The following is a 10,053-nucleotide window of genomic DNA, read 5'->3' on the forward strand; positions in this document are numbered from 1 at the left end:
AACAGCCTGGAGGAACCCCGACCTGGATAAGGCAGCTGGGATCCGGTCACGCCACGGAAAACTACAGGCTGTGACCGAGCTAGGTCTCCTACACAATGAGCAAGACAGAACGTTGCAGGAAAATCTCACCCACATGGGACCAATCCAGTTACAATTGAGAAGAGCCCAATCCAGTGAAAGGAGGGCCTCTGGGGATGGGGAGGCAGCCTCAGGTTATGTTGACAATCTGGAAGAACAGTGTATGAGCTCCAAGTAGCTGTATGAATCCTGTACACCTGCAACACTGACCAACACACATCAGGCCTTAGTAGGAGGTGCCAGGAGCAAATACAATGCCAAGGGAACCAGGGCTCCTCCCAGAATGGGATAATGTGTGCCTTTGGGGTTCTACCTCTCCATGGAGATAATGAGAGGCCTCACACTGACGCATCCACACCCGCCCACAGATGGGAACTCCCTCTGCCTTTCTTCCAGGTAACTGCACCTTTTGCCCCCAGCCATGAGCCACAGCTGAACTCAGATTCCATGAATCCTGTGGTTACCCAGTGTCAAACAGCTGATGGGCTCACTCCGTTCCAGGCATCCAGCTCGTGGGCAGCACCAAAAATATCCCGTATCTGACCCGGATACATGTTTGGATGAGATTGACCGACAGTCTGTCATACACAGAGTGGATGCTGAGGAGCAAACCAAATTAATCGCCATGTGCCTTCGAACAGCAGAAGATTCAACCCTCCCTGAGGGCCAACAGCTAGGGAGAGGCATCCATGATGAGATGAAGGCATCCGTTCTCAATGCTCGAGGGCAGGATAAGGCATATCCTGCAGAGGCACTACATAAATGCAGAACAACAACCAGGGGAATGCCCCTCCCCTCCGCCCGTCAGGTTCACCCGGAGACTCTGGGTCGAATTTGTCTGGATTTTTGGGGATATGACCTGCATCTCTCTTAGCGACGAGAAACTGGGCCCGACCCTTTGTCTCCCATGTCTCAGAAAGAAGGAGGGACACATGGGATTCCACCCCTCACACGCGCCCGTAATGAGGCTTGGGCCCTCTGCTAATTTATTGCTGAATAGGAAATAGACTTTAGGGATTTCCACATTGTGTTACAGGAGCTCAGGGATCACAGGCGATTGGTAGGGTTTCCTGGAGAACGGGTGCATGGTAGTGGGATACCGAGCACACAGCCTGGACTAGGTGTCAGAGTTCGGACAGCGATATCATAGGAAGCCCACCAGGGCGAATTCCTCAGAAACAAAATTAGAAACGGGCTGAGACCAGGAGGGAAGGCTGCTCCCCCATCTTGTCCCACACATACCAGGCTCTCACAATGGACTAGTCATTAAACTCACAGGGAATTCCTTGTTCACTATCATTTATCACAAACTGGCATTAATCATAATGAATGTATTAGGGGCACAGTAATCAGAGTGGCGTCCTTCCCCATTAAAATAATTATGTTCCCAACTGACCCACAAGATAATAGGACGAAGGACAGGGAAATTTGAGGGAAAACACAGAACCCAGAAAATTAATTAACAGACGAAAGAAAAGAGAACTCCTTAATGATGTAGCCACGATATACAGGGCAGGAGTTTTGCTGGTCAGTACGTTGACTTGGTTAATTTGGAGAATAACCTCAGAATCCTGACCCAACAACTCTCTAATGAGCCTGAGAAAGACTCAACACAGAAAATCCAGAGGAGACCATAGGACAACTAGTTGAGAATCAGGCTAACCATCACTCAGTGACCAAACTGGAGGGTCACACCAACATGATTAACCAGATTATCCAGGGCCCAATCAGAGATGACGGTGAGCAGTAAAACCACACCTGTGCAGTACTACGATAATGGGATGATGGAACAGCTAATAGAGGAACATTTGTTCCAGGAGAACACCCACACCAACATCTCTCACTGTGAGTGACAGCAGCTCACCAAGGGCTGGGTTAATGACAGCTGTAAGGACACTCTCGGTGGGACACCTGGGCTTGGTGCGAGGGATTCCAGTTAACCCAAGTGACAAAGTTACGATGAAGTCCAAATTATCGGAGTGGTATAAAAATTGTATTTGGATGGGCTACTATGATTTCCTTCCACTTACTGTTGAGATAGAGGGAACATTGACAGGGACCATACTTACGCAAGTGTGAAGGAACAGGTCATACCATGATATTCCCATAGCCTGTTATCCAAGAATTCGGCTCCTCTCACATCGGCTGTAGTCCTAACCGCACTCACCTTGATATATCTCGGGATACCAGTGGTTAGGATTGCAGGCTGCAACAGGTGGGTACGATCATGGTGTATAATGCCTGGACACTCCCCCACGGGCTGGAAGGTAGATGGAACTCCCCGGGTGATCACCTTAGTTTCATTCATTTGCAGCGTTTGAGTGTTCCTGGTTGGGCCAGTATTGATTTCCTGCCCATAGTTGCCATTACGACAGATTGGCCATATTAAATTGTCCATTGTGTCAAGGGACATTCGGGCAAGCTGGAGTAGCCATAGGAAATGCAGGTCTTCAGGGATATCATCGGCAGAGTGGGTATGAGTTGGATTCTCTTCAGAGGGTCATTGTGAACTCAATGGGCCGAACGGTCTGATTCTGTTCTGTCAAGATTTTATGATATCACTTATCAGCTATAAGACTTAGGGTGTAGGTTTGCTCGCTGATAGGTTTGATATCCAGACGTTTCGTTACCTGGCGAGGTAGCATCATCAGAGGTGACCTCCAAGTGAAGCTATAAGACCATCGGTTTGACCAACGTACACAATGGCTTTTGCACAGACAGCAGGCTACTCTGACAACAAGCATTACCAGCTTTTAAAATTAGGTTTGTAATTTATTGCATGAGCTTCTTTCCTTTCCATTCAAGTGGATAAGTTGTGGGAGATGTCACAACCTCCTGGCTAAAACACAGATAGACAGCCAAGGTTTATTGGCCAAGTAAATCTCCCAAATCACAAAAGCCGCACACCAGGCACAGTGCAAACACAGCATAATGTACAAGGCAACAGTTATTCTGGACAGACGTATCTACTAAACAAATGCGGGCCCAGACAGGAAGGCACCAGGTACTGCTACACAAAGAAACTAATAGCAACAAGCCATCCAAATGGTTGGCAATGATTCAAACTATTAATTGATTCTCCTAATTGGCCAGAATGGTAGAACGTTCCGGAAAACCATGCAGAAATGAACAAAAACAGGGTTCCTCTGCAGACTGATTGCCTGAATCTCTGGAGGCCTTCTGAGGAGACAGCATGGCAAGAGACAGAGACCATCTGACCATCCAGAGAGAGAGAGGGCACGAGAAAACAGTTTAGCAGACCTAGAAGCAGAACCAGAGAGAGAGAGAGAGAGACAGGCAGAAGCAAAACCCAGGAGCATGGCAGAGAGGGAATGTGAAAAACAATCGAGAGAGAGAGTTGGAACCAACAGGAATAACTAGTGTCACCCCTTCTGTCTGTCCATGTTTTAACTCCTGTTTGTCTCAGTCTGACTTCCACCTTCTCTCCTTCTCTCTGTCCTCTCTCTCTCTTTGTCCTTCTGTCTCTCTCTCTCTCTCACTTTGTCTTTCTCCCACTCTCTCCCTCTCCCTGTCTCTCGCTACCCATCTTTCTCCCATCCCCACTCTCTCGATGTCTCTCGCTCTCATTTTCTCACCCTCCCTTTCTGTTTTTCGCTATTTCAGACCTGAAAGATCTCACCCAATTTTGAACCCCCTCAAAAATAGAATGCTGCTCATTTTCACTCTCCTCCCAAATTTATGCCCTTCCCCAAATATCTTCCCTCCCAAATAATTGCCTCACCAAAAACGCCCCCCTCAAATATTTTCCTGCCCCCAACATTGCTGTGAGCCCCACTCCGTGGGGCAGAGGGAAAGAGTGGAAATGTATGGAGCTGGAAAAACCCAACAGGTCAGGCCTGAACTATCGACTCTCCTTCCTGACCTGCTGTGCTTCCCCAGCTCCACACTTTGTAACTCCGACTCTCCAACATCTGCAGTCCTCACTTTCTCACAGCGGTAAATGAGTCTGGGTTGACTGACTGGCCTGTGACTGTTTAAATGCACAGCAAGATCCCAGTCCCAGAATGACAGAAGGCTTATATCACAGATGGAGTCCTTTCTCCCCATTATCCCCCCTCCTCCATTAAATGATCCTGATCAGTTCAGGATCCTCAGGATTGTCACTTGAATGGCCTCACTGACTATCCTTTCTGTGTAGACCTCTTCTCCACCCTGTCTCTGACTTTGCATCACATGATATCCCTCCCTCCATCTCTCTCTGACAACAGACCCTCCTTTCTCCACCAACCCCAAAACCCCAACAAGCACTCCCCCTGTCTCTGGCTGTCCCACTCCCTCCTTGTCTCCCACTTTCCACCTTACTCATGCAGACTCACAGCCCCTGGGCTGGAGGACATAGTGCAGAGACTAAATCACCTTTTGACTGACTGTTGTAATGCACAGGAAGATCCCACTCTGCAATCATGCCCAGCCACACACAGTCCTTCTCTCTCCATATGTATCCTTCTCTCTCTCCCTGTCTCCCTCACTCTGTCCTTCTCTCACTCTCTCCGTCTCCCTGTCTCTCATTGCCCATCTCTCTCTCTCCTCACTTTCTCCATCTCAACTCTCTCCATGTGTCTCTCTCTCCTTTTGTCACCCTCCCCTTTTGCTATCCCTTACACTCACGTCCTCCCCACAGTCGGGGTAAAACCCGGAAGAGACCAGGAAAAGCTTGATCCCCCAGCATTAACTGTACAGCAACCAGCGACATAGAGACAAACTCTTCCCAATGTTCCTTCCCCAGTCACTGGGACAGAGCAGAGGGATCCAGGGAGAAAAAGGAAGAGAAACTACAAGAGAGAAAGAGAGACAAACAGACAGACAGTGAATAGGAGGGAGAGAACAAGAGAAAGACAGGCAGACAGAGGGAGGGAGAGAAAGTGAAAAGAACTGAAAGAGAGCAGGAGAAAGGCAGAGTGAGAAAGGGAGAGAGAGAGAGTAAAATCCCAGGAAGAGAAATACAATGTCAGACAGATACAAGGTGAAAAAGGGGAGGCAAAGACAGGGTGAGAAGATCAGTCAGGCAGCAAGAGAGAAATCCCAGGGAGAGATATAGGACAGAGAGAGAGAGAGACGAGTTGCAGCAGCAGAGAGATAGAGCTGAAAGAGTTGGGTGGTGGTCGGGGTGGGGGAGCTGCTGCGATGCAGCGAGAATGATGTACAGACAAGAATAGCAAGATCCCACAGAGCTGAGAGAAAGATGCAGGGAGAGATGAGCAAGGTGTTTGTTTTGTGAAAGATTGAATGATTAAGCATTCCTGAAAAACATGGTGGGGTGACACAGGGGCAGAGTGGTGTAGGAAGGGAATCTACAGGGAAATGTCAACAGGGCAGAGATGTGAAGGATGTTGAGAGATAGGAATTGAAGGAAAGATGTGGGAGAGACAGCTGGGAACACAGAAATAGACAAGAGAGCTCTCATGGGAATGGGAAGCAGTGAGATCAGTGGGATCAGACTGTGCAGCTGCCCCCTCTCTAGCATTTTGCGCCTTTGTCTCTCCTCAGTGTAGAGCTCGCCCCTTGTGGTAAAATTCCCAGAAACAGCTTGTATTCTTGTGTGTATGTGTGTGTGTGCGCGTGTCAGTATGTATGCGTGTGTGTGTGTCTATGTATATGTGTGTGTATGTGTGTGTGCGTGTGTGTGTGTGTGTGTCTGTGTATGTGTGTGCGTGTATGTGTGTGTCTGTGTGTATGTGTGCGTGCGTGTACGTGTGTGTGTTAACTCTCTCTGGTTCCAGCTCCTGTCTGATGATTCCTCATGGTAGAATAATTTGATTCTCTCTGTCTTTGTACTGTCCTGGTTTCAACTCCCAGATCAAATGCTAAATCATTCACGATCCTATTGAATAGCAGAGCAGGCTCAAAGGGCTGGGTGGTCTCCTCCTATTCCTATTTTGGATGGTCTTATGTTCTTAATGCTATCTCCCAGCTCTTGGTCCACACACTGGAGGTTATGACTACACAAGGGCCTGATCTGTAGAGTTCTGCACTCTTCGGAGGGAAACAGCCTGATTTAGATTGGAGTTGCAGCCTCTCAGTGAGAAGTGAAATCTTCTCCAGGTTCTCACTGTAAGGTGGAGCAGGCCAGTCTCGGGGAAGTCTGGCCATCCTGCTGTCCTTGTGTGTCTGCATTTTTTGTTCCTTGTTTGTTACAGCTTGTCCTTTTATCCAGTTTCTCTAATCATACTATAAGCTTTATTGTGAAATGCCCCTGCTGCTTCTTTTGTGGTCAGCTACAACCCTTCATAGTTATTTCCTAGCTTAAAACTATTCTCTTTAAAAGACCCTCTATATTCATTAAAGTCTTAGCCTTAAGTATGCTACATGCTGCAAGAATTCCGCGACCGTTTGTATAATGTCCCACCCCGCAACAGCTCCCCCCACCTGCAGAAGCTACATTTCCAACCTCCCACAATTCCCCCCTTTTTCTTTTTCTCTAACTGTTGTTTCTGCACTTATTAAGTCTCCTTTAATTTATTTTCTTACGGTCTGCCCTCTTACGCCTTTTGGCAATGAGGTACATAATCTTACATTTTACATTTGTGCTGTTCGTCCCTCGAACTCTAGGAACATTCTTTGACTTTCCCTTTGTTGCATATTACCTGCTGGTTGTAAAAGCATCTGATGATGTATTTGTGTTCCTTCCCCAAGGGATGTCATCAGTCGGCTCATTACCCATTTTAGGACATTGAACTCTACCACCAGACCCACTAATATCTATAATCGATAGATAGCCAGATTGACTAACCACCTTCCTCAAACAGTCAATCCCCAATTCCCCCACTCCCATCCCTTTTCATTCCGGTACCGATTCCCGGCCTTCTTTATTTTGGCGATTTTGTCTCGCACGTGTTTGGAGATTTCATTAATGTTAGAGGAGACCTCAGGTATGTAAGTACAACATTCCTCTACAATTAGTGCACAGGTACCACCTTTCTCTGCCAGAATATAATCTAGAGCCAACCTGTTCTGAAGAGTCGTTAGCCTAGTGGCAATCATTTCGGTCGTTATGGCTGCTACTTGGGATTGGGTTTCGGCCAACGCATCAGCAGTATTGTTGGACAGCTCTTCCAGGGAAGCTGCCAACGTTTGTATTTCTACTCCCGCTCGAGCCATACATAGGCATCCAAGTCCAGAGGAGGCGATCTCCTTCGGTTACTCGCCTTCCTCCCTGTTTATTCTGAGGTATTTTTGGGGCTCCCTCTAACAGCCTCAAGTGGGGAATTATATGGGCGCGGTAGCAGCAGCCGCTCCAGCCTTTCTGGCTTTGAGGCAGTGTTTGATCAACATCATAACATGCATGCATTTCTATACATTCGGTCACGCTAATGTATTTTTCCCCGGGAATAAATGGATAGGCCTTCAGACCGCATACCCAATATATTCTACTTAATATTCGGGGATTGGCTCGTGTAGACACAAGATGACTTTCCTAATCGGAAGGGTGCGGTATCATTCTGAATACAGAAACAAGTGGTATTTACTGCTCCTTTCGGTGGGGAAACTCTAAGGCCATTGATAGCACCCAGAGTTTTCGGGGCTGGTCGAGGGAACCATCCCGCAATGTTATAATTACCCCTGTCAGATCTCCATTCTCTATTGTTTCAGCCCGAGTCTAATTGTTGTACAACGTGCACTTCTTTTTTGGTTAGTGGCATTACCGTGAGAGGGATTCCAGATTCCTCATGGTGTGGGATCTCCGCACATACCCAACAGTCGGTATGCCCCTTTAGTTTAGCATAATACTGACAAAAAGCGGTAAAATAATTTTTCCCACCCCACTTGGCAGCTAGCGCCAATATTATCGTGACAATATAAAGCTGACCATTCATTTCAGCTCACAACCCCTATCTGTCTCTTCCCTAACCCTTTAAATACCAGGGAGGAGGGAGTCCACGCCACACTTACAATTGTTTTGGGATACAGTTTTTAACCAATACTTAATAGTCTCTTATCTCAGTCCATTCTTTTTACTCAGCTTGATTTTCAGACGGTTGTCTGTAGGATGTGCTTGCCAGTCTGCCTTAGGGGAAGGAGCGTCCACCGGGTCCTTAACACGAGTGTGGTGACTCCATCCTTTTTCAGCAGTTCGGACGGCTGTTTCAGTAGTCAGGAGGGTGAGGAACGTCCCTCCCAGCTTGGCTGCAGTTTGGTATCTTTCCAGGTTTTGATCAGGACCCAATCACCCGGTTGTTTTCGAGGTACGGCGAACTCAAGTGGAGGTGTCTGGGTCAACAGACCCTTCTTCCTAAGGACAGACAAAGAAGAGCCGAGCGCCACAATATAGTTTTTTTTAAAGAACTTATCATTGAACTCTACAGTTGGTAATTGTCCTGTCACTTCCTCATCATTTCCTCTAATTAGGGTTGGCTCAAAAATAGACACCAAGAATTCTTCGCCTTTTACTCTGGAAACCCTGAGTTTCTTGTTAGTCAATTTAACACCGGTAGGTCGAAAACTGAAGGATGATCGTGCCGATCCCATGTCCACCAAAAGTACTGCCTCTTCTCCTTCAGGTCCCACCTTTAGATTTATCCAGGGTTCCCGGTGGGTCTCAGGAAGAAGGAACCCCTGACTCCCCTCGTCCTCAACGAAGGTCATTAGGGAAACGGCTTCCATTTCTTGTGCTAATTCCGGGCATTCCCGTTTAAAATGACCCACTTTCCCGCAATGGTAACATCCTGCCTGTTGCCTCCTTCCCCCTATGTCCGACCTTTGCCTTTCGTGTCCTCCCCTATCCTTTCTGTTATCCCCCGATCCCAGTCTCCTTTTTGTTATTTCCACAATCATTTTGGCTTTCTGTTTCTGCATCTCGTCTTTCCTTTTCACATACACTTTCTGTGCCTCACGTAACAATTCTTCCATCTGTCTTTCATTCCATCCATCTAATTTCTGTAATTTATTTTGTATGTCCGATCATGATTGAGTTACAAACTGGACCTTTAAGTGCCGCTGTGCTATCGATCATTGGGATCCATTCCCGCATAATTCCTTGTGGCCTCCTTGAGCCTTTGAAGAAATACAGAAGGGGTTTCATCCTTCTCTTGTCGTACTTCGAAAGCCTTAACAAAGTTTTGTGATCTTGGTGCCGCCTCTTTAATTCCCAATATTACCATTTCCCTTAGATCCCACCGGATCCTCTATCAGACTTTTCATTTCCTTCTTAAAAGCCCTAACTTCACTACTAGTTAAGGGAGCGTTTACGTATCCTATTTCTCTGTCCCTAATCGGGACCTCTCTTGAGGGACATAATTTTATATTTTCCATTATCTCCTCCTTTACGTATGGTGGCTCGAGTGACTCTGGGCCCCCAGGTTCTGCATCTTTTAGCTCAGAGCCCGTTTCTCTTTCAGTTACTGGAGTTGCTTTCGGTTCTGGGGCCGTAGGCTGGCTGTAGAGACGGGATAGACATGTCTCTTGAGGAGGGTATGGGGGCGGTAAACAGGTTAAGGGATCCCATTGTGGTTTCTCTTGTTCATTCTTTTCTTGCTCTTTCCATGATTCTTCCACCTTCATGGGATATAATTTTATCCCCGCAACCCCTATCCAGCAAGCCACATATTCCGACTCTTCTTTACTGTATGTTTCTTTCCAATTGACGTATATATTTAGATCTTGGCTCAGCCAATCCTTATTGGACTCATATACGGGCCAAAAAAAATCGACTCCTTAATGCTTTCTCGGGTCCAGACAAAACAACAATAGTTTATCATTATAACCATATCTTTCCCCCGCGTCCGGGAGGTGTGTACCCAATTTCCCAACATTTTCCCCAAAGGACTGTCGGGCGGAATATATTCCCCTTTAACGTTATTTGCAGATCGATCGTTACACAGGCAACTCCCCCGTGCCTCCCATTGTTGCTAATTTAATTAATATTAACGAGGTCCGGTGCCACCTTCTTCCACACCCCCTTCAGGGTCCTGATTAGACACCTTACTCGTCCGATTAATCTGACCAATTATATGCTTT

The 10,053-nt window shown here is 47.0% G+C and overlaps 1 pseudogene; it reads right to left on the reverse strand.

The window, feature by feature from the left end:
- Nucleotides 1-6,837: 6,837 nt before the first annotated feature.
- LOC148148401 (syncytin-1-like) lies at nucleotides 6,838-7,913 on the reverse strand (annotated as a pseudogene).
- Between the last annotated feature and the right edge of the window lie 2,140 nt (nucleotides 7,914-10,053).

The sequence above is a fragment of the Chiloscyllium plagiosum genome, unplaced genomic scaffold, assembly GCF_037043375.1.
Source record: "Chiloscyllium plagiosum isolate Xiang-an unplaced genomic scaffold, Cpla_swu_hap1 HiC_scaffold_13, whole genome shotgun sequence".
Classification (NCBI taxonomy): domain Eukaryota; kingdom Metazoa; phylum Chordata; class Chondrichthyes; order Orectolobiformes; family Hemiscylliidae; genus Chiloscyllium; species Chiloscyllium plagiosum.